We start from the raw sequence: 13798 nt of genomic DNA, 5'->3' as shown, positions 1-13798 counted from the left end.
TTAATTTTGAAGAAGTAAAGTTTCAAATACTCAAAGTGATGTATCTTGAATTTTACAACATAATATACCATTGGTGAATGCTAATATAAATTACATTCTTGTTTTTAAAAGTTAAGCGAGATATAAAAAGTGGGAAAAAGAAGTTGAAACTGTTATTAGACCCTGAGAGTAAGTGGATACAAGTACAATCGTTGGGGGTGATCTAAGATATAGGTTTCAATAGCCTTAAAATACATGGAAAAGCCAGCAAGATAATAAGAATGCATCCATTAAACGATTATGAAAATTTAGTCTAAAGTTCAATCCTGAGAAACATACGTTTTCCTTAGGCAACTTTCGATTCTAAGGACTAATCTGTAAATTAAAAGCCTCTATTCAATTCATTTAGTAAGGCGATATATTCATAAATTATAGATTTTGGAAAATAATAAATTTCCAGGACTAAAAATAATTATAGCATAAATACTCACAAAAACGTTTCATAAGTTTTGTAAAAACAACACAATTTTTTTAATATGTAAACGAGAAAAGACAAGAAAAAATTTTTACGTGGTAAAGAGTTTTTTATCTTTATAATGCGTTTTTCTACATTTTGAAAAAACAACGAATTAGTTTGATATTTTTATGGAAAAAGTTCTCCCTATCACTACAAAGTTGCAAATAGATACAAATATTATTGGTATTCTTTATAAATATTTAGACTTGAGACTGAAAGGAATATTTAGTTTAAATAGAAATAGATAAACAAATAATAAAAAAAACTATGCCAAATATAAAAAGTAGAGTACATTTTTCCGTCCATAGTTATATGTCAATAAACAAAATAAATTTATGTATTTAGGTCAAGTTTATCATCATAATCATTGCATTAAATTATTTTATTCGTAGTATTTCAAGGATGTTCTTGTTGCTTACACTTTTTTATACTTGGTGTAAGTAGAAAAGGATAGTGCTAACAAGTGTCTTATAAGACTATCCTTTTCCATTTTCACCGAGTATAAAAAGTGTAAGCAAAAAGAACATCAGTTTAATATCTATTTCGCTTGTGCGATTTCATATATACCATACATTGAAAAACTTTAACTACAAAAAAAAAACTTTGTATTCCCCATTTTTACATCCATATAAAGATTTTGTTTTTGGGCTTTAGGGAAAGCTTTGACAAAAAAGACCCAGTGGAATCCATAGAAATATTATACTAGAGTAGCTCTTTAGTTATAATGAATTTTTTTAAGTTATAATGAACTTAGCTATAAAATTTTCTTAATCGACCGTTTAAGGGCTACGATGCCAATGAGAAACACACAGACGCACGCATAGATAAATACTTTAAACTTAAAACACTCCTTCTTAAATCAATATCAAAGTGATGGTCAAGGACATCAGATGAGATGAAAAACATACTTAGAGAGCTATCATTTTTTAGGACAAATTTTTGGAAATATTTTAATTGAAATATTTGAGTTGAGTTTGTTCTTTTGAATTATTGTTTTGAATTACCTACTTATTCTACTTATTCACTTTTCAAAATGAATTTAACCAGGTTTATTTGACCATTCATTTTCATAGTAAATATTTTTAAGTTAAAATTATACGTCATGCCTTTTCCAAACTGAATCAATTTTGAAGATCACCGCCAATTTTTTAGTTTTGAACTTTGTTTCGCACTTGAAACAAAGCCAAGAACACTCTCCGTTAAATTACCTTTCAAATGACAGGAAAAAAAATTAAAATCGATTCATCCGTTTAGGCACTACGATGCCACAGACAGCCACACACACATAGCGGTCAAACTTATAACACCCCTTGTTTTTAGACTAATTTTTAGTATACATCTCTCGTTAAAACCATTAAATATCGAATCCTAAAAACGAAATGTTTTCCGTATTTTTTCATATTATTTTGTGTTTATCAATAACAATTAATTTGTCAATATCTCGGTGCTCATTTAGTATACAATCATATATTAGTTTCAATTTTAAGCACCAGGTGTGATAACCAAACTGTTAAATTCCCAAAAGTAAAATTAGTATGAATATAAATCTCTTTAATAATATATCATGTATACAGAGATCTGCAGAGTGTTTTGCACCACATTTTTTATCATTAAATATTTTCCAAATAAATTTTCCCATATTTTATTGTAGGGTAGTTTATAAATATAATTATTATCTATAAATAATAATAAATGCCAAATCAATTTGATAATAGCATTTAATATAATATTTTATTTTTATCATTTTTATGATAATATGTGTATTTGGAATGCACATGGATGCCCCACTATAACTAATACTACAAAAAATACATCGAGAAAACATATACTTTTTATTTTGAACATTGGATAAAATCTGAATTAAATGAACGCGTTGAGTTATTTGAATCACATGTGTACCTACTGTTTGTATGTAAAATCTAGTTACAAAATGAGGTCCCATTTAGATGATTTTCAGAAAAAAAAAAGATTCCTAGGCTGTATTGATCCCAAATTCAACCTTCATACTTCGTTTTGATAATTTATAGAGTCGAAAAAGTGTTTTATCTGTTTTCTGGGTAATTGTCAATATTTTTACCATTGTAACATTACTTAAAAACGTTTTGTCGATGGTAAAATGTCAATTATCTGTGGTAAAATGTCAATTGAAATGTAAACGTCTCTTTACTGACCCGGTGTCCCAAATAGCAAAAAAGTATTAAAAAAAAAGAATCGATTGTTAGGAGGGACGAAGATCGCCGGGTCAGCTAGTTTATCATATTATTTTCTATATTAAAATTAATTTACAATTAAAATTAAAACAGATCTCAGAGCAAACAACAAAGAAAAACAACTAACCCAGAATTTTGTACATTTTATAAATTACATCCTTTTTCCTACCTAGAATAATAAACAGGAAATCTGTACTAAAACAATGGCTTATACATATAAATTACATTTTTAAATTTTAAATACTATAATCTAATGAAAAATTCAGGATGCAAACTAGATTAACTCAGTTGGCCTTAATTTTCCATCCAACAAAAAAAAAAAAAAACATTTATTCATGAAGTTTTTTTTTTAATGAGTAATAAAAAATGAATTACTTTTCAAGTTTTCACACATACGTTTTCTGTTTTTATGATGTAATTATATGTGGGTGTAGGTACGAATTTGATTTAATGGCCGAAATAAATTGTAATTTATAGAAATCCGTAAAATTTAAATTATATGCGCGGTAAGAGTATATAAGCTTGTAGTTCAATGAGGTATAATTTATGTCTAATGTCCAATTATGATAAACCTAGGATGTAATGAAATCGAATTTTTTTACTTTATGACGTCATCAGAATCCAAAAAGACCAATTTTGTTTTATCACATCCAAATTTTATCCAATTTTGATAAACTAAGTATGTAATCCTACTAAATTTGGGATATACTTTTCAAATTTGTGATCAAAATTAACCTAGCTTTAGTTGGTTTCAAGAATGTGGTGTCCTGGTCGCGAAATTAAGCAAATAAATGCTAGCTAGCGAAAAACTGACATCACAGCTGAAAAAATGACCCAAAATTAGTGGGTTTCAAAAAAAATCCAATAAGATCGAATCAAATTTGCCTTTCTTATCAAAAGAATCGAATATTTTAACTTTATGACGTCATCAGAATCCAAAAAAATAATTTTGCTCCATCACGAACTATATATGCACGAACTATACAAAATTTGTTTACTATATAACAACAACCAATGTACGACATCAAAAACTTATTAAAAATTTATTAGTTTGATTGTAATGCCATGTACTAAAATAACCCAAATTTCTAATCAAATCAAATTTAGTAAATTATACATTAATTTCAATTTTTCTCGTCAATTTCATCACTTATACCTTAATTTTAATGGCACGTTTTTTCAAAGTGCCCTTTGAGTCGTCTCTTAGAGTTTTAAATCACTATTTTGAACAATCGTTCGTGAAATTAATATTTAATATATACATAAATTAAAACAGGTGTTTGCAATATTCCGAAAACATATTATATAGTGTTTGGCGCCAAACAAGTAAACTAAATTTGTGTGTGTATTTTGATTTGTGGACGTGGCTCAGAACATGCTGTAAAATCACTCAGTTAGAAATATTATAGAAAAATTTGTCAGGAAAAAGATAAATTATTATTTATTTGTTTTTAGAATTTATATATTTTTTTAACAAAGTAAAAACGGCAAACTTACTTTTCTTTCATTAAAATGAACTGTACGGCAAATTCTGGCACATGTGTTTTAAGTGCACACAGCTCACTTTTTATTTAATACTAAACTATACGTAATATTAACAAAAATAAATACATTATCAGTCATTAGTACAAAATATACAAAAATAATAAAATTTTGATTTTAACAGTGGCGTACTTTACTATCACAAAAAAGGAAATTTGAAATTTCAAAGTTGGAGTGGATGGGGATGAAAGAGTGGACCTAAAATTTTCTAGGTACCATTTTTGAACTTTCCTGTCGATACCTTAACCGACTTATTTTCACGCAAAATAATAAACACATCAGGTTATTAAAAGTGGATACCAACAAGAGTTATTAAGGGTGGATACCATCCATCTTCTGTGTAGTCAGTGTATCTTGAGAACCAATTGAGCGATTTCATTTCTTTTATTATAGTGAATAGAGAATTGTATGTCCTTTCAAATGATATATAACAAAGTAGGGGGCGCCATTTGAAATTTCAAAGTTGGGGTTGGGTAGGGGTGAAGGGGTGGAAGGGTAGGAGCTTCCCCTTTGGTATCTTAATCGACGTGTGTTCACTTAAAGCAATAATCACATCTTTATATACTAATTTTGAAATGATCACACTGCATAAAGAATTGTTAAAAAACGATTGAATAAAGAGTGAATTAAATTGACTTAGACTTCCTTTAATGTCCTAAGAATTCTACGACACACTTATTTCCTGATAATTCGGCGCGATTCACTTAATTGAACGCAAATCGAGAATTATTAGGTAATATGAGTGAATTACTCTCCAAAGTAAAGAACCCGGATAAAATACATTTTCATAGATAACACCATAGTTTTGTTTGGATATATCGTCGCATCACTGTTAAAATTAAACATGCATATTTATATAAATATAATTGGCATATTTCAATAAACTGTGACATTCATAACTGTGGAAAAGGTTTTATAACCTACTAAAAAAACTATTGATATTAATAATCAAACTAACCGAATCAGAGTATTATAAAAACAAACAGAAACATTAAAGTATAAAACTACTACAGTTAGATCATGAGCTCATAAATGATGCGAAACTTTTCGAAGGATTGCTTCTCAACCAATCAACCAGTCCTTGCCCCGAAAAATAGATCGATACTGTAATCCGAACGGTACTCAAATCAATTGCTAGAATTCCTCCAAATTAAGGGAATATATGATGATTTAATATTTGTTTTCTTAAATTTTAGGGCCATTTATGTCAATATAAAACTGAAAGATCTTTAATTTAAAACAGTTTCGAAAAGGGATCGAAAATTTTAAGCACATAGACCTTTGCTTAAGGGGTTTTTTCAGTAAAATAAAAATCGATTTTCTTTTTAAATTTTTTGTATTACTTAATGAGTTTAGAATACGAAAATCTGAAAAACAGCAACTTACGGAACAGAAAGAAGCTCATGATAAATTATTTAGCTTTTTATATGGTCCAGGAATCGCTGGCTAATGATGGGGAAGTATATTAATGATAAACATTACAAAAACACTTTAAACGTGCATTCCTCGAAATATGATTTCAACGATTCTGAAAAAATTGAAACCTTTGGGATCAGAGTCCCGATCCATTTTTTGGAATAGGAACTAATCTGAAACAAGAGTAAAATTGCTTCATTATGGACTGACGGTCTAATATACTACAGATGTTTAAATGCGTTGAACAAAATTATTGTACCATTAAAGTCAACTTTAGTTTAGTTTTTAGTTAGTTTGTTTATGTCGAGTATACATATATATAAATATATATATATATATATATATATATATATATATATATATATATATATATATATATATATATATATATATATATATATATATATATATATATATATATATATATATATATATATATATATATATATATATATATATATATATATTTATGTAGAAAATTATTTTAATATGCTATCAAAAAGTTTTAGAGCATATAGAAGAAAACTTCTTATTATGGTTGGTGGTATACAAAGTTCTTGTGTATGGTAAAGCCAGGTGGATTTAATAAAAACCCCACTTAAGTGGTATATGTATTCCATGAAGATAAATCTTCAACAATGTCTCATACAGTAGTTGAAAGTTTCATATAAATTCAAATAGAACAGGTAAAATGAAGTTAAAAATACTGTTCATACTAGCTTTCTTACCTTATACATACAGAGGGACATAAGAAAATAAAACGTCGACTTTACGAATGGCTATTGTGTATTGGTTTACGCCAATGTGAAAAAAATCGATTATAATATACACCTTTTTTATGTCGAAACATTATGATTTTTCCGATTTTTATGGCTTCGGACTTCTTTCCTTCTCAAATTGGAGCTAAAGGATTGAAAATCTATATGTAGGTATACATAAAAATCAGTATTAAATTCAACGCCCAATCCTTCTTCATTATGTTTTAAGTACCTATGTACTATCTGTTCATACAGTCTTAACGTCTTAGCACCAGAATAAAGGACCGGGAGCATCAGGGAAGAATTGAGCTCCGCTCATCCTCACGAAAAGTCTGAGGTATTTGATGATACTTCTTTATTAAAAGCTCATTAGCGTGCGTTGGTATTATTACTACTTTTAGCAAAGTTCTATGTTCTTGGATATCTATTTTTGTAGTTGTCTCTACCAATTTCTTCACAAAATCCCAAAAATAGTTCCCAATGTTACCCCTTTCTCTTATTTCTTTCTTCATGTATATTTCACAGAGAAGAAGAAGAAGGTTCCTCTTATAGTTCAACAGTCGCTTAGTTCAACTGCTATGACCCTGAACTGTAAGTTTCCAACTATGTCCCATTTATCTCTTTTCTACTACATCCTACCCAAATATTGTCGATTAGTGAAATTAGTAAATAATTAGTATATAATGATCTCCAGGCGATTTTTTCCAGTCCCTACCCTTAGCATTATGAGTTTTTCATTTCCCATATATAGCAAAGACAAACTTTGTCGTGATGCAGCTAGGACTGCCTTTCTGGATAACTCGCCAACATCTTTTATTCTATTATTATCTTTGAGTGCAGCTTAGATATTCATATGATTTTTCATTCTTCTTCTATTCGTTATAATATACCGACAATTTTTGTAACATTCTGTAAGATTTATACATTATTTCAAGTAAGATCTTAATCAGAAAGTTTATCAATTGAAAAGAAATTTATAGACACGTTCGCCTGTACTCAACATTTATTACTTACACACAGCTAGTCTTTAAAGGGATAATAAACTGGGAATTATTATAAATCATTCTAAAATTCACTTATTTTCGACATTGAAGATCAGATTCATAAAAATCGAATATTGATGGAATACAATAAACCACATTCGAAAATAAAAATTTTGAGGATTCGGTAGTCAAGATTTTTACCTTTAACTATTTCAGAATTGAAAACTGTATAGTTTGTTTCTACGCTCAAAAAACGTACTGATTGAATCGCCGTTGGAGCTTTGTATGTGTGTTCGTTAAGTTATTGCGATCAACGTCTAACATAAAAAAGTTCTTTTAGCGGGACGTTCTTTTGCACAAGCTTCAAAATGAAAGACAATTTGTTCAAAATCTTTATTTGTTTCTTATTCTAACATATTAAAAATTTTCTGACAGACGTTTAGTCCTTTAACACCCTTTGATATAGAAGGTCAAACAAAATAATTTTTTATCCGAACATATTTTTCTTTAGAAGAAAAAAAACACACACGAATAATTTATAATTTGAAGCTTGGGAATATTTTCCGAGCTTCGTCAAAAAAAAAAACATTCCGCCACCGACATTATGCAAGACGCTAGATTAGAAATTAAAATCCTTACTCGCAAAAAAAAAATAAATAAATAAATAAAATCGAGATTATTCTAAAAAGTGTGTAAAACAGAAGGTAACAATTCAAAAGAAGACATTAAAAAAACATAAATATGAATAATCTGCCAATATAATCCTAGTGCCAATAATATTTTTGTGTTGTTTACACGGATAATAAACAATTAAATAATTAACAAATTTGATTTACCTTTCAAATTTTACACTTCTGAATAAAAAAAACATAAGAATTAAATTTAAAAAAATATTATGAATAAATTTTAACAAGTAATAAATGAAAATTTTATAATTTTTTTTTTATTCATCTATTTCAATTTTCTGGCACAAATTTTATAAACACTGACTGTTCATATTTACGATTCAAACAATAAACATAAAATAATTCCACAAATCATATCTAGAATAAGGTCCAGTGCCCATTTCTTTTTCTTTAAAATAAAAATTTGCAGATAATTTATTTTTTACTTATGAATGAAGAAAGTATTTGTAATTAATTTTCTGAGTAAAAGCTTAATGTGTCAGTAAAAAATTGCCATTCCTCAACAGTTTATTATTTATTATATTCAATAGATTTTCGACTTCGCTATGTAGGTTAGGTCAGGTTGGAGTGGCTGTCCTGGAGTGGGCAGCCAACACACTTAGACCATAGGGTCCGTTGTGATACCGAAAAGGAGTTGGTTCATCCCCGGCCACTACTCCATGAACCCTTTGGAGCTGTTTAGGAACAGCAAGAGTGCTTTGAAGTCGACGGACTATAGGTCAGAGAGGTCTTCAAAGAGAGGCTGGCTCAAGTAAGTCCATCTTCTCATGGCAAAAGCTGAGCAGTGGCAGAGAAGATGAGATATTGTCTCTTCCTTCTCACTACTGTGACAGCTCGTGCAGTAGTCGTGATACACAGCCAGGTCTAGGCGTCCAGCAAACAAAAATAAATCCACATTAAATAAACGAGCAATAAAATTTAATCATTATGAAAAACTATTAGATCTAATTACAAATTGAATATCGCGTAATTGGTATCCTTGAAGTGGTTAAATTGAACTACTTACTTTAAAATTTAAAAATTAATAGTATCTTCCAAACCAGTGAATAACGACAGAATTAACCTATTATAGTAAAAAAAACTTCTGCATAGATAGCATGCAACCGTAAAGACTATTATTAGAGTTATTTTTTCAAAAAAATTATTATTATAAGCTGTGAAATAATTGTAATTTGTTATAAAAATAAAAAGTTTAAGATATTTTTAACCTAAATACTTTTAACTAAAAACAATGTATGACGTAAAATATGGATGCATCCATATAAACAAATGACCCATTAAATGATGATGGGTGATATCACGAATATTGTGCAACTCTATAACTATAACGTTTATAATTCATCATTAGAATTTCTTTGAAATATTGCGTGTTTTATCAATAAAATAATATATAGGTAATTGTTATTACTTTAGTAATGCGAATGATATGTACAATCATAATACTTCAATTTGTTAATAATAAAAAACGAAGAAAATTTTATGGGATCAAATACTCATATGATCTCGATATACAAACAGAAATAAACGAGATATAACTAAGACAAGTGAAAACAAACAATTGACTGAGTTAGTTGTTGAAATACCATGATAAAATGCATAGACAGTGCTGATTACTCTATCACTTTACACATACATACAAGTCACACATACAAAACTGATATTCCCATATAATACATACTATACAATACATAAAAAGTGATGTTTTAAAGCCCCAAGAGATTTCAGAGAAGCCCCTGACAACAGAACATAACTTTGTTTCAGATCTTTTCATTTTGTATATGGAAGTAAAAATATTGGCGGAATTCATCATTTAAATATGGATAAATAGTACGACATTTTGTTCATATTAAAATGTTTCTATTTTTTAAATCAGGGATAAATTTTTATAGACATATTTTTAATAAATTCGGTGCATAATAATTAAATCAATTTTAAAATTATTCCGAAAATAAACTTAATAGACAAATATTAAAAAAAATAATAATTCCCTGAACTCCGATTAAGAAAATTCTCGAAAAAAATAGTAACCAGCTGGAGCCAAAACTTGAATTTTAAAAATTATACGCTAAAAATCTTTTAACTAAAAAGAAAAGCAAATCCAAGTCTGTTTTTATTTATCTAAGTGCAAACAATAGGCTTGTTGACTAAATACTTTAGGTGAAGAATTCTCACTGCACGGTCAGAAAAGTGAAGTTGGTTTTTGAAAATCTTTGTGTGTAAAATATGAACGTTTTAAATTTCTAATTAAAATAAGAGGAAGATATAGGTTAGTGACGTCATTGTCCGATGTCACCATAGAGATAGATATATATACAACTTTGTTATGGTAAAAGGAGATGGGCAGCAATCTTTAAATACTTATAACTTCTTCATTTTTTAATCAATTTTAATATCACTATCAAGTTAAATTTTTCATTTTTATGCGTAATATGGCAAATTCGAAATCACGCAACTACCATATTGTTAAAAAAATTTAAAGGATTTTTGTAGAGGGTTTTTTCTATTACCATTTACTGATTATGTAGCAAAATGTGTTCTTAACAACAATCGACACTTGATATTCAGATGAACTCCCGAAAATTGCAAAAAGGGTAAATCGAAACAGCTGATTTTGAAAAGTGCAACAACGAACTCTTATTTCAGTGTACAGTTTATGCAAACATTTATTCATTTCAAAAGTTTTAATAGTCAAACATTTTTTATTGTGGAACTTTGCCAAAACATAATTAATCTTTTTTTTTCTTAACGAATTAACATGCAATGTAAATTTTCTCTATTTTAATTGTAATATTTATACTTTAAATAGTATAAGAAATTATATAGGTTTCTACTTTTCTTTTATGAAAAACTTTCTTAAGACCTATATATAAATAGTTCATTACAAATGATACAAGAAATGAAGAAAATATAAATGACACTTCCGTTTAATTTCAAACGGAAATGAAACAGTTGTGTCCAAAATTATAAAAGTGTATTCAAACATAAATTTTGAATGACATTAGCAGAAAAATCGTGACTACGTATATATTTATAACGTAACATAAGGTAACACAAAGTCAAAGTATATTCACTTGCCAGTCGAGTTATTAACACCATAAATATACGGTGTTTACGTTTTAGTTAAATAAAGAAGACAAATTTTTGTTTTCAAGAAAAATAAAATTGAAACGAAAACATTTTATGAAAATAATTATGGAAAATTGAAAATATTCAATTTCGAAATACACGACCTTGAATAATGTTATCTTGTAATAAGACAATCAACCGTTTCTAGAATTTGTTTTAAACTAGCCCCTCATATTTCAGATAATCAATCTGTGGAAGATGTGCCGTTTTTCAAGTATTTTGATCGAAACTCGAAACGTACCGATATTAAATGAATGAAGTGTGTTTAATTCAATAATAACTTTTAAATATTCAATTTAAACTTTTTTAGCAACCGTCACGCTATTCTTAGCAACGTACTAAGTAAAATTTTGAAGGTGATTCCGGTAAATTTGTGCACCAGACGAAACCAACAATACGAACGTATATATGAATCCCTTAACCTAAGGAATTCAGGCCATCAGAATAATTAGATTCGGTTTCAAATCCATTCGTAAAACGTGATTTTGACTTCGTGAATGACATAGGTCAAATAGGTCTTGGGTCCGTAAGACCCATCCGTTAGAGATCAAACAAAAATTTAAATGTGAAAAATGTTTGAACAATTTTTTCGTAAACATTACTGTTTACTCATGAGGGCGCAAACACTAACATTCAACATTTACTATACAGGGTATTTCAACAATTAACTCAATCAATTTGTTTGTTTTCGCTCGTTTTTTTACTGGGATGAAGTTACTACGTTATCAATGAATAATTGGAAATTTTATAGAAACTTTGTAGAATCAGAGAGCCCTCAACAGAGAAGTGCAAAATATTCCTAGTCCAAATTGACATGAATACAAATAAACTGATTGATCAAATAAATTAGAACTTGCTTACTTATCTTTTTGTAATTGTTTGAGTCTGGCAATTACGGAACACTCTATATGTTCAACATTATAATACTACCCAGTTATTCATGTAGACGACTTTAAGGGTCGCATAACATCTTCACCTAGCTTACAATATATGTTTGCCCTCATTACAAGTATTAAATATTCTTGAGACTATTTTTTTAACTTGGCAATTTAATTAAGCCTTTGTACACTCTTTAAGTAAACCTTAGATTTTATATTAAAAATCTGAACCGCCATTTTTTTTAAAGACAAATTACAAATTTTTTCTTTTTAAGATAATAATCAAATTTGGTAACAAAACAATTTAGAAGTAAATATGCTTTCTTGATGTTAAATAATTACCGAATATTTTTATAAATATTTGCTATAACATGCTATAAAATTAATCATTCATGACACGAGTACTGCCTATGTATAGGACCAATTAAAAATATTGTCTATTTACCTACGCAGTCTAATGCTTAAAATGGTAAATTGCGTGTTTAATTCTTCAAGAATATAATCAGTCTGCTGCAGTCTCATCAATAAAATGAATGAATAATAATTAATATCAAATTTAAATTTATACAATAAATCAAATAAATTCGGAATATATCAGTTAGGCTCACGCAACAATGGTGTCGTAGAGTACACAAAAATATTTGTATTAGGTTTTTTTTTTTGGTCAAAAATTTAAAATTTTTCTTGTAAAGATTTGTGTGATAAACTGTTAGGATCCTAACGAGGGTACATAGCGCTGATAACAAGTATTTAGGTTGCGCCTTACATATATTGGGATTGGCAATAACGATTTTGATGAATCGTATATATACTATATAAATACTATACGTATAGTATTTAACATAAAACTAAAGGCGAAATTGGGGAGAGTAGTCAAAATTGTGCCATTTTACCTCGGAGAGTCTGTAGGCACATTTAATTGATAAACATTTTAAAATTTGTGATCAAAATTTACCTATTTCTAATAAGTTCCAGGTTCCTTAATGAAGCACATAAGTGATAGCTAGCAAAATGATATCACAGCTGAAAAGAATTTCCCAAAATTAATGGGTTTCAAAAAAAATTTCAATAAGATAGGATCAAATTTGCCTATGTTATCAAAAAAATCGAATTTTTAAACTTTATGACGTCAACAGAATCCAAAAAATTTAATTTTGCTCTATCACATCCAAATTTTATCCAATTTTGATAAACCAAGTATGTAATCCTACTTAGTTTGGGTCATACTTTTCAAATTTGTGATCAAAATTAATCTAATTGCCTATGTTATCAAAAAAATCGAATTTTTAAACTTTATGACGTCAACAGAATCCAAAAAATTTAATTTTGCTCTATCACATCCAAATTTTATCCAATTTTGATAAACCAAGTATGTAATCCTACTTAGTTTGGGTCATACTTTTCAAATTTGTGATCAAAATTAACCTAACTCTAATAGGTTTCAAGAATGTGGAGTCTTGGTCCCGAAATGAATCGATTAGACTGGATCCACTAGTCCCCGTTAAAGTTAAGTCTGGATAAGAATTCAGTTATTTAGAAAAGTAGTTAAGTCCTAAACGCTTCGTTAAAATGTAAAAGAGTCTCTTATTTATGTCTTTGATATCGACGCTACAATTAATTTAATGCATTAGATATACACATTCGATACATGGTAAGAAATTCATGGCTTTTACAGCAATGCTGGTATGGTATAAAAACAGATA

General features: G+C 28.3%; 1 protein-coding gene across 1 annotated transcript in view; it reads right to left on the bottom strand.

Moving 5' to 3' along the window:
- Positions 1 to 13798, bottom strand: part of LOC123299135 (glutamine-dependent NAD(+) synthetase) — a 60443-nt gene that overhangs the window by 31381 nt on the left and 15264 nt on the right. The gene's annotated exons all lie outside the window — the stretch shown is intronic.

Source organism: Chrysoperla carnea, chromosome 4, assembly GCF_905475395.1.
Source record: "Chrysoperla carnea chromosome 4, inChrCarn1.1, whole genome shotgun sequence".
In the NCBI taxonomy this organism is placed as follows: domain Eukaryota; kingdom Metazoa; phylum Arthropoda; class Insecta; order Neuroptera; family Chrysopidae; genus Chrysoperla; species Chrysoperla carnea.
This window is presented reverse-complemented; position numbering and strand designations above follow the sequence as displayed.